At 39.3% G+C, this 18,090-nt stretch overlaps 1 long non-coding RNA gene across 1 annotated transcript; it reads right to left on the reverse strand.

Annotated features, from left to right (window-relative positions):
• Nucleotides 1-592: 592 nt before the first annotated feature.
• Nucleotides 593-17,760, reverse strand: LOC131755510 (uncharacterized). Its single transcript, XR_010840384.1, has 7 exons — nt 17,484-17,760; nt 15,993-16,068; nt 14,888-15,015; nt 11,576-11,699; nt 5,758-5,967; nt 2,988-3,034; nt 593-2,298 (listed from the first exon to the last, which is right to left on the reverse strand). It is a non-coding gene; the product is annotated as an uncharacterized lncRNA (long non-coding RNA).
• Between the last annotated feature and the right edge of the window lie 330 nt (nt 17,761-18,090).

Here is an 18,090-nt window from a genome sequence, read left to right on the forward strand (position 1 = left end):
TATTTCACATATACACCCCATTTAAAAAATCCATTCCTGCACTGATGGGCATTTGGGGTTTTTTCCCTAATAATCTCCATTTGTTGAGAGTTTATTCTGTGCCAGGCAGCACCAGGCTAAATTACTGACCTTATTTCACAGATAAAGAGGCTTGGAGAGTGTGAAGAGTTTGCCCAGGATTAAGAGCTAGCAATTTGGGGAACTGGGGTTTGAACTCAGCGAACTTCAGAGGTAACAGACTCACATGACAGAACATTAGAAAAGGTACATACACAAGACAATTCAATGAAAAGTCACCCTTTTTCCCACTTTCCCCAGCCACACGTTTCCCTCCTCAGAGACATCTGCTTTTGTCGTGCTGTGGATCCTTCCAGAGAAATATTTATACCCCAACATGTATGTATCACAATTGATTGACTAATCTGTCCCACTGATTTTAAATGTCACTTTTATGGTATAATAGATTCTTACACCTATTTATATTACTCTTTTCAGAGCTGTCCTATTTTTGCCTGTTTTATGTTTGCCATTTCTATAAAATTCTTTTTATCTTCTTTTTGATTAAAATTTTTTTTCCTTTTCTTGTTTGTTTCTCTTAAGGCATTATCCATTATGTTCATTCACTCGTATTATTTTATTTAATTTATTTAATTAATTTATTTGTTTAGTTTTTGTGGTGTCAGGTATTAGGTGCAGCACGCAGGCTCTTCACTGCAGTGCATGGGGTCTTCCCTGTGCCTCGTGGGCTCTCTAGTTGTGGCGCGTGGGCTCCAGAGCACGTGGGCTCAGTAGTTACGGCGTGCGGGCTTACTTGCCCTGCAGCATGTGGGATGTCAGTTCCCCAACCAGGGATCCAACGTGTATTCCCCGCACTGGAAGACAGATTTTTAACCACTAGACAACACGGGAAGTACCCACTCTTGTATTATTTTAAATGTAGTCTTCATTTCTGAATTATTTTTCTTTTATTTTGAATTCTGTCCTGAGTTCTATCATCTTACCTAATTCTGGTTTATGCTGTTCTTTCATCTTTTTTTATTATGGTAAAATACACATAAAACAAAATGTAGTATTTCAACCATTTTCAAGTATACAATTCAGTGCCATTGAATACATTCACAGTGCTTTGCAAACATCACCACTCTCCAATTTCAAAATAATTATGTCAAAAAAGATTGAGCAGGACCTCAGAAAGATGGAGGCAGCCGCACAGTCTCTGAATCTCTCCAAACCCTGACATGGAAGAAGATCAACTAAAACCAAACACCCATAGGTGGCATTTATCAGCATTTACCATTTGCAGAACTTTTTCACCATCCCCAACAGGGACTCTATAGCCATTAAACAATAACTTCCCATTCCCTCCTCAATCCATGTTCTTTCAACTTTTGCATTCTTTTTCCTAACATGTTTTAAAAGCCCACTGTGAAATACCAGGTTACAGTTTTGATCTGGTTTGTGGACCTGTCTTTTCCAACTTGATTTTATTGTCTGAAGAGATGCTATTCTGCTCCTTATTCTCTTTTTTCTTTCACTACGTCGGTACGGGATTTGATCCCAATCCTTTCCTGTTATTGATTTTTGGATGAAAAAAGTTTTAAAGCACTTTGAAACAGAGGTGTGAGGCCATGTGGAAACACGTTCTTCATGGCTGTTCCATCAATACTTCAGTTATACTGTTTTGGAATAACTGTTTTACAGGAGGCACAAACCAGTGGGCTTTATCATTGGACAGAGTGCAGAGAAAGGACCCCATGGAGAGAAAGGACCCCATGGAAGCTGACCACCTTAGCAAAAATGATTTAGTTAGGATTTCACCCAAGATTGGTCACAAATCAGCCTGGGAAACTCAATGAACCAGAGACAAGGTATAATGCCGTCTCTCCTTCTCTCTGCCTCAGCTCTCAAGGATGGGTCACCTACATGTTAGCAGTAATTATTATTTGGTTTCTGTTCATAATTACCATCAGAAGACACAGCACTTATGGGCCCAATTACACAGCCCAGCTACACACCATTCTTCTTCACTTTGGCTTCCTGTCCACCAGCAGGAACTTGATTTATATTTGTTCTCCCTTCACCACAGCCCAGGAATTTTTGTGACTGACTCTCAGTCTCACCAGAATCTGTAGCTCTCACTCTGTCCCAACATCCCACCCCATCATTTGCTCCCTGAAGTGTACTCTAGAAATTTAGGTAAACTGGATATTTTACCATTGTTCACCAGCTCTTGTGAAACCAAAAGAAAAGCAGCTTTCTTATGGAATGACGCAGAGCTTGTCAGGATAAAACACCAGTCTGCACGAGAAAGGGAAGAAGAGAATGATGGAAATACTTTCTGGAAAACTATTTTACATGATGTTTTGTTTGTTCCTGGTAAATAAATTGAAATCTTCTAAATGTTCAAACAAAACCTAAACAACTAAATTCAATAATACAGGAATATACCTTTTTTAAAAAAATTCTTTGGCTGCACAGCATGTGGGATCTTAGCTCCCCAACTAGGGATTGAACCCACGCCTGCTGCACTGGAAGTGCAGAGTCTGAACCACTGGACCCCCAGGGAAGTCCCAGGAATAAATCTTTTAAAGGAGAAGTTATAAATCCCTTGGTTATATGAACTGGAGATTTTTAGTAAGAAGTCATGTATTTTAAATGACTTGGAGCTTTAAAGAAAAGAAGGAAGGAAGGAAGAAAGAAAAAGGGACTTCCTTGGTGGTGCAGTGGATATAATATCAAAACTCAGTAAATTAATTTAAAAAATTTAAGAAAGAAAAACAAGCTGAAATCCACTGACTAATTATTCAGGCTGTTATATCTCGCTATTTCCAGATACATTCCTTTATCAACTTTTGGTAAAAGGTTATGCTATGTCAGGACAAATGAATTACAAACTTTTCTCATTTTCCAAAATTTGAGAAATTCTCCTACAGTTCTACCTTCATATTTTATAAAAAGGGAAAAGTAGTGACAACCCTGATACTTACATTCAATTGCATCATCTGGCCACATGCCTTCTACATCAATCAAATATCTACAAAACAACAAAATTCAAGCCATTTGTAAATAAAAAGAAAAGAAAATCAAGTTTTTGCAAAAATGGTCCAATTTCGCTTTACAAATATAGATATAAAAATCCTAAGAAAATATCAGCACATCTAATCAATAATTATTAAACAATGATATATACCATGACTACAAAAAGGCTTTATTCCAAGGATGCAAGGATAATGCAACTTTAGACAATCTATTAAAAATCTATTAATATAATTATTTACATTAATACAACAATTTAATTAATAAATGAAAGAGAATAAAATACAGGACCAAACTGGCAGATGTTAAAAAGTTATCTGATAACATACAACAGTCAGTTTCAGTCAAAATGCTTTGTACACTCAAAACAGGAGACTTAATATGACAGAGTATTCATCATGAACGAACAAATAACAAAAGACAAATTAGGATCAATATTAACATCATATCTACAAAAACCCTATCTAACCAACCATAGGAGCCAGAAGCTTAGGAATCACCGTCACTGAAAGCTATTTCTCCCTCACCCTCACCGTCAACCCACAACCAGTGCTAACAATGATACTGCCTACATACCTCTAGCATCTGTCCACATCTTTCCACCAACATGACCACCATACCCTGGTCCAAGCCACCATTATGCCCAATTTCTACAAAAGTCTCCCAACTTGTTTCCTTGCTTCCACTCTTTCTCCCCGCAGTGTATTCTCCACTCGGTAGCAAAACGACAGGTTGAAAGTACAATTGGGTATGTTCCACACACTCACCTTCCACAAGAAAGTTCAATGGTTTTCTATTACTCTTAAAAGTCTGAAACCTTAAACATAAGCCTGCACGATCGAGCTCCTACCAACACTTGCAGCTCCATCATCATGACATGCTCCCCCAACAGCCCCACCATCCCGGCCAGTTCCTCCCACACAGCATATGCTTTCCTCTTATAGGGTCTTGTGCTATTCCTTATGCTCAGAAATCTCTCCCCAACATCCCTATCTCGTTAATACCGACTCATCCTTCAGATATCAGCTGAAACATCCCTGAATAAACCTTCTCTAAACTCCATGATGAGATCAAAAGCTCCCTAAAATATGCTCTCATGGTACCATGTCCCTCTCCTTGGCACTTGTCAGAGTTGTAATTCGACATGCAGAGTATGATTCTTGACTATCTATTCCCTCTCTGCACTCTTAGAATTCACAAAGGGCAGGTCAAGTCTCTTCACTCACAGAATTTCACAAGTCGTTTTGCTAGCACCCAGCACAGTGCTTAACATAACAGATGCTCAATAAGTATTTCCTGCATGAACAACCATAAATTGGTACAGGGTAGCAACATCCACAAAAAGCATAAGGGCATAAACACTTTGATGCTGAAGTCCAATTCTGAGTGAAGTTAACTGAGACAAAGCATATATATTCAAAGATGTTCACACAGGAATATTCATTACTTGGACGTTTTATAACATCAAAAACTTCTGACTTTTATATGTTCATCAATAAGCAAAGGAAAAATGCAGCCTTAAAAAATAAACAAATGAGACCTAATGAAACTTAAAAGCTTTTGCACAGCAGAGGAAACTATGAACAAGACCACAAGACAACCCTCAGAATGGGAGAAAATATTTGCAAATGAATCAACAAAGGATTAATCTCCCAAATATATAAATAGGTCATGCAGCTCACTATTAAAAAAACAAACAACCCAATCAAAAAATGGGCAGAAGACCTAAATAGACATTTCTTCAAAGAAGACGTACAGATGGCCAAGAGGCACATGAAAAGCTGCTCAACATCACTCATTATTAAAGTAATGCAAATCAAAACTACAACGAGGTATCATCTCACACCGGTTAGAATGGGCATCATCAGAAAATCTACAATCAACAAATGTTGGTGAGGGTGTGAGGAAAGGGAACCCTCTTGTACTGCTGGTGGGAATGTAAACTGATACAGCCACTATGGAGAACAGTATGGAGGTTACTTAAAAACTAAAAATAGAATTACCATATGATCCAGCAATCCCACTACTGGGCATATACCCAGAGAAAACCATAATTCAAAAAGACATATGCACCCCAATGTTCATTGCAGCACTATTCACAATAGCTAGGTCATGGAAGCAACCTAAATGCCCATCGACAGATGAAAGGACAAAGAAGATGTGGTACATATACACAATGGAATATTACTCAGCGATAAAAAAGAACGAAATTGGGGCTTCCCTGGTGGCGCAGTGGTTGAGAATCCGCCTGCCGATGTAGGGGACATGGGTTCGTGCCCCAGTCTGGGAGAATCCCTGATGCACAGAGCGGCTGGGCCTGTGAGCCATGGCCGCTGAGTCTGTGCGTCCGGAGCATGTGCTCTGCAACGGGACAGGCCACAACAGTGAGAGGCCCATGTACCACAAAAAAAAAAAAAAAGAAGAACGAAATTGGGTCATTTGTAGAGACGTGGATGGACCTAGAGACTGTCATACAGAGTGAAGTAAGTCAGAAAGAGAAAAACAAATATTGTATATTAATGCATATATGTGGAATCTAGAAAAATGGTACAGGTGAACAGGTTTGCAATGCAGAAAAGAGACACAGATGTAGAGAAAAAACATATGGACACCAAGGGGGGAAAGTGGGGCAGGAAGGGGGTCGGTGGTGGTGAGATGAAACGGAAGATTGGGATTGACATATATACACTAATATGTATAAAATAGATAACTTATAAGAACCTGGGGCTTCTCTGGTGGCGCAGTGGTTGAGAGTCCGCCTGCCGATGCAGAGGACACGGGTTCGTGCCCCGGTCCGGGAAGATCCCACATGCCGTGGAGCAGGTGGGCCCGTGAGCCGTGGCCGCTGAGCGTGCGCGTCTGGAGCCTGTGCTCTGCAACGGGACAGGCCACAACAGTGAGAGGCCCGAGTACCGCAAAAAAAAGAACCTGCTGTATAAAAAATAAATAAGTTTTAAAAATTCAAAAATAAATAAATAAAATTAATTAATTAATTATTTATTTTTTAAAAAAGAATGAGGTTGGAAGACTTTCAAAACAGCACACAACAGATCACATACTCAAGCCCCGGAAGATGGGGAACTGCCTTAATTCCCCCACTTCGGATCACATCTCCATGCCTCACAAGTCTCAGTCTGACTGGGCTAGCTTTGGCAAGGGGACGGAGCTGGATCACGAGCTGCTACTGCCATATCTGGATCAAGTTTCAGTTTGGGTCTATCATCCAACACCTAGCCAGACATGCCCAGCCACTCAGATGAGAGGAACAAATTAGGATAGCTCAAAGGATAGGCTTCATACAGCATCAGCCTGAAGGAGTTTATGACCCTGGAAGAAATGGATCAGAAGAAAGGATCCGGGGGACTTCCCTGGTGGTGCAGTGGGTAAAGACTCCACACTCCCAAGCAGGGGGCCCGGGTTCATTCCCTGGTCAGGGAACTAGATCCCACAGGCATGCCGCAACTAAGAGTTTGCATGCCACAACTAAGGAGCCCACCGGCTGCAAGTAAGACACGGTGCAAACCAATAAATTAATTAATTAAATAAAACAAATATTTTTTAAAAAGATCTGGGAGTGTGGGATCTGTATGATGGACTTTGTTTATGCAAACCCAATTTGATTACTGCTGTGTATGCAGATCACCTGGGCTGTACAGGTGACTGGCTGATGAGACCCTTCACGTGCCCCTCCTGCATGGAGACAGTTGATGCAGCACTGCTTCTGTCCTACGAGACTAACTGAGCCAGTGTCTCTCACCCGACTTCAAGTGAATCATCATTTTTGGTGGTTTTGACCTTTTGTCATTGAGCCCAAAGAGCCAGGGATTGGGAATTAAGATCATGCATGAAACTGTCCTAAAAACTCCTGAACAGCTGCGAATGTTGGGGAAAAGTACGTGATCTTTTAGAAATTTAGGGGGAAAAGTAGGATGCTATTTTTATGTAAAGCCTTCACCCAGTGTTTAAAAATATAATTGTATTTAGATCTTGTTATTGCTCCAGTACATAGGAATTGTGTAAAGTGTTACAGCAGCTACATATGTTTCACTTGTGTGTCAAAGATTAGGATAAAGATAGTGGTTGTTTTTCCTAAGTGAGATAACTTTCTTCTTCCCCCTACCCAAATTCTTTTCTGAAGTTACTGGCATTTGGGTCAAGGTTTTATTTAAAGCTACATTTTATAACACTGGCACAAAAAAACTAGTTTTAAGCTTGTTTACATAGTTCTTTTTTTTAGAATAAACATAGAACATTTATTTTTTACTTTATAGGAACTCCACAAGTTAAGGTCCCATTGTTCCTTGGCTGTGATTGTTGTTACTATTGAGGTTGCTGTTTTATGTGTTTGCTGGTTCTTTCTAATCTACCATTTGCCATTATTGGCATATGATCATCTCAGGGTCACAAGATGGCTGCTGTAAAACCAAGAATCATATTCTTACAAAACAAGGAGGGAGCAGAAAAAGAGTCTGAATACTCATTTTCCAAATGCATATTATTTATCTTTTTTCAGAGAAAAATATCATTCTCATAAGAACAATAACAGCCTTCCCCTAATTACTCATTTGCCAAAACAGATTGATATGACCATTCATAAGACAATTCATAGCAAAGAGGGATAGGATAATGATTGTCTCAGCCTAACAAGGATTTATCCACTGAAGCTGAATGCTTCACTCCTCAAAAAATCATAAAGTTCTATAAGCAAGGAAGAACTACTAAGGAACTGTTAAAGTAAACCATTCAGAACTGTTTGTCCAAGACCATATGATTCTTTTTTTCCATTGGAAATGGAATTCATTGCCTTAGGTCTTCTTAAATAGTGTTCTCTTACTGTTGGGGCTGGCTCTGTGCTTGAAAACCAGTTTATTTATAACCTGTTACAAGTGCGATATCTACTGGCAGTTAAGAAAGGCAGAATTCAAAGTGATCTCCTAGCTTGTAAGCAAACCGAGATTCTTTGTCCCTCTTCTCATTAAAAAATGAGTTAATGTGTCCAGAAACTAACTCTAGTAAACGGTTTTAACAGTACCCTTTCTTATGTGTTTCATCTAATTATTTTGGTTGTTAATATGGTGATAATTAAAAGTCAAGGTAAATTTTCCACATTAAGAATTCTGATTTATTGAGCTTGAATTATGCCACCATGCTTATGTAAAAATGAAAGAGGCACCATGGTTAAACTGAGAAAAGTTTCTCAGTTGTAACAATTTTGACTTATTCTTTCCTGTGACCTCCTTCCCTGTTGTCTTGAACCACAGCAAAAGGATACTGCATGTCTTCTTATTGTAGTGCTGAGGTTACTGAAGTCATATAAAACACATCTCAGTCTCTGTTTCTTGGAAGGAAAGTCCTACTAGGTGACTGACAATTCTAAGCAGGGAGAATGAAGATAAATGTGTTTCATGTTTTGCACACAAATGCAGAATTTGTATAATCATGACTTCACAGTTGTGATCTCAAAAAAGAAGGAATTTCTCCTTTATATTTTTCTTGCAATTAAGGTAAGAACACTCTGAATCTCTAAGCTTCTGAAGTGTTAGAAGTAGAGATGGTCTAGGAAAGATGGAGTTGTAATGTTTTACCCATTTAGCATGTGTGTATTTTTCCTTATGTACTCGAAGGTGACATATTTGTTCAGCTCAGTGATACTACAGCTAAAAAAATCATTCATTAGTACACGGAGAAGCAATCTCAAGCTAACAAATCAGAAGTGTTTCTTATTATTTTATATTGAGTTGAATATTTGACTCTTAACACTTTCCTACATACAAAACACAAGTCTCTTGAAGGGTTCTTCATAAGTTAATTATACAAGAATTTAGTATGTCATAAGCACTTAAAGATTTGACATTTAACTGTTCATTAATTTATATCCAACTACATAAAGCAAATTTGGAGGGAAAAATAATAATAAATAAATAAGAATGATGTCTCCAAATATTTTCCTAGGAAGCTGTCCACCATATATTAAATTATAAACCAAAATGTCTGAATACTATACCATTGAATCACATGTACAGTCAGTTCTGTATATGCAACGGTTCCATATCCTGCAGATATGGAAGGCCAATTATACTACACCATTTTACATACGGGAGGTGAGCATCCGAGGATTTTGGTATCCATGGGGAGTCCTAAAACCAATCCTCCTGCAGATACCAAGGGAATATCGTATATGCTTACATCTGCATTTTTAAATCTGAAAAAATATGTGCTAAATTATTACTGGTGGTCACCTCTGAGTAGGGCGCAAAATTGCCTTCCACTTCATACATTTCTCTGACTGCAGTTTTTGCATTCAGCTTACATTAGCTTACATTTCTATTGTAAACAGAACAATTTAAACATGGTCTGCCTCTTGGGGTTGGCAACTCACCTGCAGATGAGGTAGCCAGTCCTGTTTAAACCATGGGTACAGTGGACACCAATAAGTCTGTCTATAAAACAGGTGTCCCTGATCACCTACCACATGCCCTCACCTCTTCATCATGTTGTGTTATTTTCCAATGAATTTAGCACCACTTGACACTCCATATATTTACTTATTTATTTATCTCTCTCCCCCCACTAGAACGTAAAGTACGTAAGGGCAAGAACTTTGTTCTTTTCGTACTTCCTAGAACAGTGCCTTCAACTTAGAAGGTGTTATACAAATATTTGCTGAAAATGAATGTATGAATTCTTTGCCCTTTCACACTACCCTCTAGTCAAACCAGAGGCTGCCCCTCCAGAGCACAAGTTCAAGCCCTGTGCCTTCTGTACCTGTTCCCAATACCTGGGTTGTCCTTTCCTCATTCAGGCAAAATCCTCTTCCCCCAAGCCCAGCTCAAATGATGTCTCCTCGGTCAGGCCTTCCTCGATTTTTCCTCTATTTTCCTGCTGCACTTGATCCTTTTATGATAAGTAACACATTTATAGTCACTACATGTTTACCTTCGTAGATAACTGCAAGTTGCTACTGAACAAAGACTTCTAGTCACCTCTGTATCCACGTGCCCTAACAACAAACCTATAAGGCTCTCGGTGTTTACTAAAACAATTTATTTTCTGAGTCTCTACCAATTCTAGGGAGTGGATACTAGAGTCTCCTCCTCTTTATCAGTGAGCCTGGCATCTGTGGGAGGGGCTTAGAGGAGAGGAAGGTACCAACGGATCATAACTAAGGTCCTGAGACTGCAATGGCTGAGAGCATGGTGAAGTTAGCCCACTGCATGCAGAAGACCCACACACGAGTCAGCATGTGAAATGGACTACACTTGGTATAACATGTGAACAATCAAGGTTTACAAACATGTTCTCAGGCACTCGTAGGGATCTTCTAGCCCACGCGGAACAGACAGAACACACACAAAGGAGCCTGGAGGAAGTAAGAAGGCCAGCAGCTGCACCCTAACATCCTAAGGGGTAACATTTCTGTGACTACAGTTTACACAAATCAGATAATTTGCCTCCTTTCTTGACACCCTGGTTATCACAGGCAAGGACAAGCCTCTCAAGTTTTAAAGCTAAAGTACAGGGAAGATCTGTGTATAGGTCTTAAGATGTTTAAGAGCTAGTACCTGCATTAAGCAACCAGGTTACAGAATGAATATTTATCTTGAAATTCCAGTGTCTCCTTCTCTCTCTCAACTCCTATCCCCTATCTTCCCACCTCCGTCTCTATTCCTTCTCCCCTACTCCCTGTTTTATGTATATATGTGCATCATTTTATAAATACACGGAATATGTACTGTCTGTCAGGTTTATTTAATAAAGTGCACACTCCTCAGGCTAAATTTAGAAAGAGGACAAGATGAACACCTTCTCCTGTGGGTCACTGGTGTTCCAAAGACGAAAGGTTCCTCAGTCTGAAAACACGGCAAATACCATGTTCCTTCTGACAGTTAGATGCTAGAAAAAGGCAGGCGGATCCTTACAATTCAGACGCTATTAAGACCTACTAACAACAGAGTAGATCTTAAAGCAGAAACAAGAAAACACCAGCCTTCTAAGCTCTTCCTGTCTGAAGATACGTACAAGAGGTGGCAGTGTTCTCCCTCACTTGCACCCAAAGGGTAAAAGCAGCAAAAATATCTTAAACACATATGATAACGAAGCCACTCTTCTGGTCCACTCTCTTTTGTTTTGCTTCTAGGGATGTGTCCCACGCTGAACCTTTGCTTTTTCTTTTCTCTTTTATATACGCTAAGAACCTGAGAGGCTTAACCTTTTCTTCCACATCTCAACCAATAAATAGGACAAAATAACACTTTTATCTTTTTATGTATTTTCCATTCAAATTTTTTAAAAAGAGGTAAGTAAGCTACTTCAGTTCATACTTTTCACACAAATCACCTTCCAAACTAAACTAAGTTGTTTGTGACCATAAACAGGAAAAACACCATACCCTATCAGCACCTTCAGACATTTCCACCTTAATGTTACCAAACACAACAGGCCTAATGTCAGAACTATTAAAAATGTTAAAAATCCCCAACCCCACTCAAAATGCATACCAAAGTTCAGGTAAAGGAAAAAAAAAACAGAAACAACTCACCATTATCTTTATTTTCTTTCAAAAACCCATTAACAGCACATGGGAATTTAAAAATAGTGTCATCATCTGGCACCTGATGCCCAATTGTACAAATTCTTAAATAACGAATAGTTTCTGGTAAGTCCTATAAGGCAAAACCATGAAAATATGTATTACTTCATTTGTCAGGAAAGAATAAATAATTAATCAGAGAAGGCAGAATATAAACCAAGAGAGTACATTAAACTTAGTATGTCAGTCATTCTGATGAGAGCCATTTTTTCCAAAGCTGCTTTAACCAGTAAGTATCACCTGATTTTCATTAAAACTGCAGAATGGACAGTTACTAGGCATGCAAAAGGAAAAGCAAATCTATGTGAATGAATGCACATGGAACTCCAAAGGATATAAACAGTTCCACCTACATTTATGTTCTATCTTATATTTCAAGGGCCACAAAGCGGCTGTGATTTAAGTAGCATAGTAGAATAGAGTCAGAAGAACTTGGATTCGAAATAGGAAATAGAGCAAATTTCAGGCATTGTTGAGAACTGGTATTCTCGGGGTGGGAGAAAGTAGACTATCAATAGAAGACAGAAAAGGATAAGTGAAAATTCTGTAGTTCTGAATTTAAATGGAAAGTAGCAGTATGTACCTATGACATATTTTATATTAAAAACAAACATACATATCTCCCAGCTCTGACCACTGAAAAAGTCTAGAAACAACTGATGTCATATCAAAAGGACTCAGCAGTCACTGAGAAGCTCCAAGTAGCCAAAAACAGGGCCTCATTCAGAATAATAACTGTAATGGAGTCCACGGTAATATGAATAAATAAATTTTAAAAGATTGGTAACCACTGGAGGATATTTGTGAATCAACTCATTATTTTGAAAACTGCTAAATAAAAGAAGAGGGCTTCCCTGGTAGTGCAGTGGTTGAGAGTCCACCTGCTGATGCAGGGGACACGAGTTCGTGCCCCGGTCCGGGAAGATCCCACATGCCGCGGAACGACTAGACCCCGTGAGCCATGGCCTCTGAGCCTGCGCGTCGGGAGCCTGTGCTCCGCAACGGGAGGGGCCACCACGGTGAGAGGCCTGCGTACTGGAAAAAAAAAAGAGGGAATTATGCCTCTACAACTGGGCAACCAAGTAGTTGATGAACGGAATCTTCTCCTGATAGAAATATACCCAGCTAATAAGTGAAAAAAGAACAACAGAATTCACCAGTTTTTGAAGCCTCAACTGAATGAATGGATGGAGGTATGAGTCATCAGTGACTGCTAATATCACAGAAAGAGACAATTATATGTCTCCATGGAAGAACACATCACCACCTATGAAACTGTCTTGCCAGAACAAAACATGCAAGCTTCATTCTGATCAATGACCAATTTACAGGAAATAAAAGGATGGAAGGTTATGTTAACAACACATGGAATGTAATCATCAAAATCTAGATGGGACAAATTACCTGGTTTCTTTAAAGATAAAATTCAAGGAGGAAAAAAAAAGTGAGAGAGACATGGAGGGAGAACCTATAGATTAACTAAGACCTCAGAGACCTAACAATCAACGGCAAAGTGAGGACCTTATTTGGATCTAATTCAAAATTCTTAAAAACAACTTTTTATGACATTTAGGAGACAACTGCAAATTTGAGCACTCACTGGGTATGTAATATTAAAAATGATATTAAGGAATACAAGTCCTATATTTTAAATATACATACCAAAAATGTATACGTGTAATTACATGTTGTCTTGGAGCTGCTTCAAGATACTATGGAATAGGGTGAAACAGGTGGGGGTATAGATAAAATGTGACAGCCATCAGTTGGTAAATATTAAAGCTGGATGAGTTCATGGGTATACAAGGAACATTCACAGTATTTTGTATACTTTTGTAGATGTTTAAAATTTGTGATCATTGTTTAAAAACAAGATGACCCTGTAGAAAACAGTTTGGAAGTGGCTCAAAGGTTGAACGTAGAGCTACCATATGATACAACAACTCTGCTACTACCTACACTGCATATCTAAAAGAACTGAAAGCAGGGATTTGAACAAATATCTGTACACCAATGATCATAGCAGCCTGATTCACAATAATTACACGGTGGCAACAACCCAAGTGTCAATCAACCAATGAATAACAAACTACATTATACATACAGTGGGATTTATTATGCCAAAAAAGGAATGGCGTTTTGTTCCATGCTATAAGATGGATGAACCTTGAAGACACTAGGTTTAGTGAAATAAGCCAGACATAGAAGGACAAATATTGTAGATTCCACTTACACGAGGTACCTAGAACAGGCAAATTCATAGAGACAGAAAATGGAATAGAGGTTACCAAGGACTGGTGGGAGGAAAAACGGGGTGCTTACTGTTTGATGGTTACAGAGTTTTTGCTGAGGATGATGTAAAAGTTTTGGTTATACACGGTGGTGATGGTTACACAACACTGTGACTGTAGTTAATGCCACTGAACTGCATATTTATAAATGGTTAAAATAAATAGGATTTACGTATATTTTACCACAATAAAAAAAGAGGAATAACTGAGTTGAAATTTCAATTCTTCCTTTTCCAAGAGTCAGTTTCGTCGTTTGTAAAATTAGTAATTGTAGTTGTCTATCCTCTGAGCTTAGTGCAGAGTAAGCACTCAGTAGGAGATATCAGTACTACTTCCACTTCAACAGCAAAGGATTCTTGTGAAGATTAGCTAAGTCAGTGGATATGAAACAACTTTCTAAATGGCAAACTGCTATACAAATATTAACAAACATTAGGTGTTACTGTCTCCCAAGGCCATGGAACAGGTCAGAAGAAGGATAATTCCTTTGCACTGGTATGTCCTACATGCGCCAAGAGAATATATGGGTTTCTGTACTGTATCAGAAGGTATTAGGAAAAGAAAGCATAAGACTTAGAGAACAATTGTCTTTTACTGTGATGCTTAAACATGCTCAGGCTACTGCTGAAAATAAGTGCTAAAGACATAATGGACATAGCATTTTTTCCTTTCAGGCTACTACTATTCTTACTAAAATTTACTTCATTTTCAAAATATAGAACATGGAAGCTTATAGAATTTCTTAAGCATATCTAGAGTCTACTGCCAAATACGATAGTTCAATTCATATCTTTCATCTCATTTTGAAACAGGAATTAGAAATGTGTATTTAAGGAAACCACTAGCTTCCTGTTTTGAACCCATGAAAGAAGAACAGGATTCACCTTAGCATAAGATGATAAGTACTGAATTACTATGAATTATTACAGTATCAGAAAGAAGGTCATTTTCAATTACGGGTTCCATTTACCTCTGGCTTATAATAGCGGCGAGTATATGTTAAGTCAATAATCAGCCCAAGTTCTTCATTCTGTTCTGAGTTTGTTAAAAAAGATCCAAGCAGGAAAAACATTCTGCAGCAAGATTCATTTCAAAACTCTGTCAGAACGAATAAAATAAGAAAGAACATGTGTTTAAAATCCTTTATTATATTATCCATTTATTCAAACCCTGTGATGCTAACATATGAGATTCAAAGTAAAGTTTCCTCCTCTGGAATTTACAAGCGATATTACAATCCTTTCTTCCAGAGAGATTAGACACAAGAAAATAAGCTCACTTCTAGACATTTACTTCTATGTTTGTTTATTTCATGTTGGTCTCCTAACCAGACTGTAAACTCCCAGAAGGCAGGGACCCCATCAATTTTGCCTACCACTGTATCGCCAGCTCCAAGCAGAGTGCCTGTAAATAGACACATAAACACTTCTTGAATATCTACCTATATGAAGGATGGCTTTCACTGCTAAATATTCTTTTATGTATTTGCCTTATATATGTACTCTGTTCCATTGATCTGTTTGGTTATTCAAGTGCCAGCAACACACTTTTCTTTTTAAATTAGTAGACTACTTTTAGAGCACTTTGAGATTCACAGCAAAACTGAGTAAAAAGCACACAGTTCCCACTTATACCCTCTCTCCTTCACCCCGCACAACCTTCCCCATTATCGACGTGCCATACCAGTGTGCTTCATTTCTTAGAATTCGTGAACCAACACAGACACGTCATTATCAATCAAAGTCCATAGTTTATTGCATTCATGGTACAAGTACCTGACTATTTCTTTATTTCTAGTATAGTCATCCCCAAACATTTACATACTGAGATACATATTAGTTTCTTATAAAGTATTTTCTTCTTTATTTATAGTTAGGGCATTCCATTGGGTTTTTTTTTACACTAAATACAAAAGTAGGCTGTATTTATCTATGAATTCCATTTCTGGATAGTAAAGGAGGTATTAAAAAGTATTTGCTATAAAAAGGGAAAATGGACTACGACAGGGTTGAGAGCCAGGGCTCTATATGGTGAATTCAGATTTCTGGAAGCATACGGTATTAACTTTCGCTTACCTTTTTTAAAGGAACTTTGAAAACAATGCAACGAGTCCCAGGCATCCGCTGTCCCACTGGGAGATACTCTTTCCACCTAATAATATATTGTTTGTTAGGCAAATTTTATCTTAGGCTGTCTCCCTGCATAGGATGAACGCGCCTTGAAAATGGAAACCATATCCCTCTATACTAGGTCTCTCTCCTCTTTCTTCTTTGCATTGTGCTGCTCCACTTATTCAAACCCCCCCCAGTAATAACCTATACTTCCCTTGTTCCTGTTTTCCCGTCTTGAAAACAGATAAAAGGCAACTAAACAATGCAAAGGTCTCAACAAATAAGAGATATCTAAAACCAGAGACGGCCAGAACTTCTGTATCCCTGATAAAACCTAGCCCGCTGTTGACTTCTAAGGTATCATGAATACATGCGTGTTGACTGAAATAGTTTAAACTCAATACTTCCACTTCCCAGTTTATTTTTAGTCCTCATACAAAACCTGATAACAAAATTCCTTAATGCTAGGAATCACAGTGAAAACTAATATCTGAACTGAGTTCTGTAAGATGAGTTAGAACTAAGGTTAATTCAGTGTGTCTGAAGCATAGAAAGTGAGGACAAAAGTGGCACAAGATGGGGCTAGAGAAGCAGAGAGGATTCTAGACCACGCAGAGACTTGAAGGCCAACAGTTGGTTTTCTATTCTCAAAACAATGTTTTGGAGCGATGGTTATGAGCAATGCTCCAACTTGCTGTTAAGGTTTCTTGTGTGAAGAATGGACTGGAAGGAAACAAGAAATATGGACGCTAGTTAGGACCTAATTGCAACCGACAGGCAAGTTCAGTATTAGATGTTGAGGAAGAGTTGACAGATTCAAAAGAAATTCAAGAGATAAACTGAAGCGGGCTTTATGGGGTATGACATGGAGGAAAGGAAGGTCTTAGGGAATTAAAGGGTTTACTGCACACACGAGCAAAGTCTCCAAATTAATCATTTGAACGTACAGAGGTAGATCTCTCAAATGACACCGGTTAGGAAGCAACAGTACGCCCTTTATAATTCCTAGAGACAACACAGATCAACTGTTTCGATTGAAAATTCGGCGGTACCGGTGCGTTTTTTCACTTAAACTTACTTCCAGTTCCTCTTACTCACATTTTCTGTGCCAAAACAACACAGCTTGAGGAATTGAAGGGGATTATATTTTGGTAATTAAGGAGTGTCTGCAACACTGACAGTCCCATCTTCAAAAGCAGTCCCTCTGCATGTTACCCGAGAAGCAATGACTAGAGCCTCCCTTTTAAAACGATGGGGGCAAATCAGAACATCACACACTGTCGCTTTCAGCTACTGTGAACTGAGCCGCGAGAGGACCAAAATCCCCTAGCACAGCACGGACGCGGACGGGGCAGCGCGCGGGGCCAAGAGTGAGAGGAGACAGCACAAGAGACGAAGCCCAGGCCCTGGGGCTCTGCGCTCTACACGCAATGCCCACGGGCCAAGGCGTATTACCTTTCCGGGATGTCCTTTCCGCCCTTCCTCTTGGCCGATGAACGTCTGGCCGGAAAAGCCGCGATCCTGACTCCAGCGCTCACGGGCATGATGCCACTGGCTCATGTGACCCCCTAAGATGCCGCCCACCCAACGCCACGAATGACAAAGCCGCCAACCCGGCGACCCGGGTGCCAGAACAAGGCCCCGTACCACAGGCGCCTAGGCACAAACACACGCAGCTCGCGGACCGCCTTCTACTGCGCATGCGCCACTGCCAGTCGCGAGACGTCATCACACCGGCCGACTGAGACATTTGATTACTAGAGGACTCGGACGCCTGCAATTCCCTGCTAAGCCGGAGGATGGCAGGAGAGGTCTATTAGTTCGTGTGTGTATCCTTCGGAATTCCAGTCATAAGGGACATGGAAAGTTGTCCCACTCTCCCAGATTCTTGTGTGGTTCTTTCAGATATTTCCCAAGTGCTTACATTCACACTTGTTGTATCTTGTATGTAAGTATTTGTACGTAATGGATATCCTGTATTTTATAGAAGAGCAGCATCCTATACATAGTCTACAATCTGTCTTGGATAGTGATTTTCCCAGTCAATTTATGTGTACATCCA

The sequence above is a fragment of the Kogia breviceps genome, chromosome 4, assembly GCF_026419965.1.
Source record: "Kogia breviceps isolate mKogBre1 chromosome 4, mKogBre1 haplotype 1, whole genome shotgun sequence".
Taxonomy (NCBI): domain Eukaryota; kingdom Metazoa; phylum Chordata; class Mammalia; order Artiodactyla; family Physeteridae; genus Kogia; species Kogia breviceps.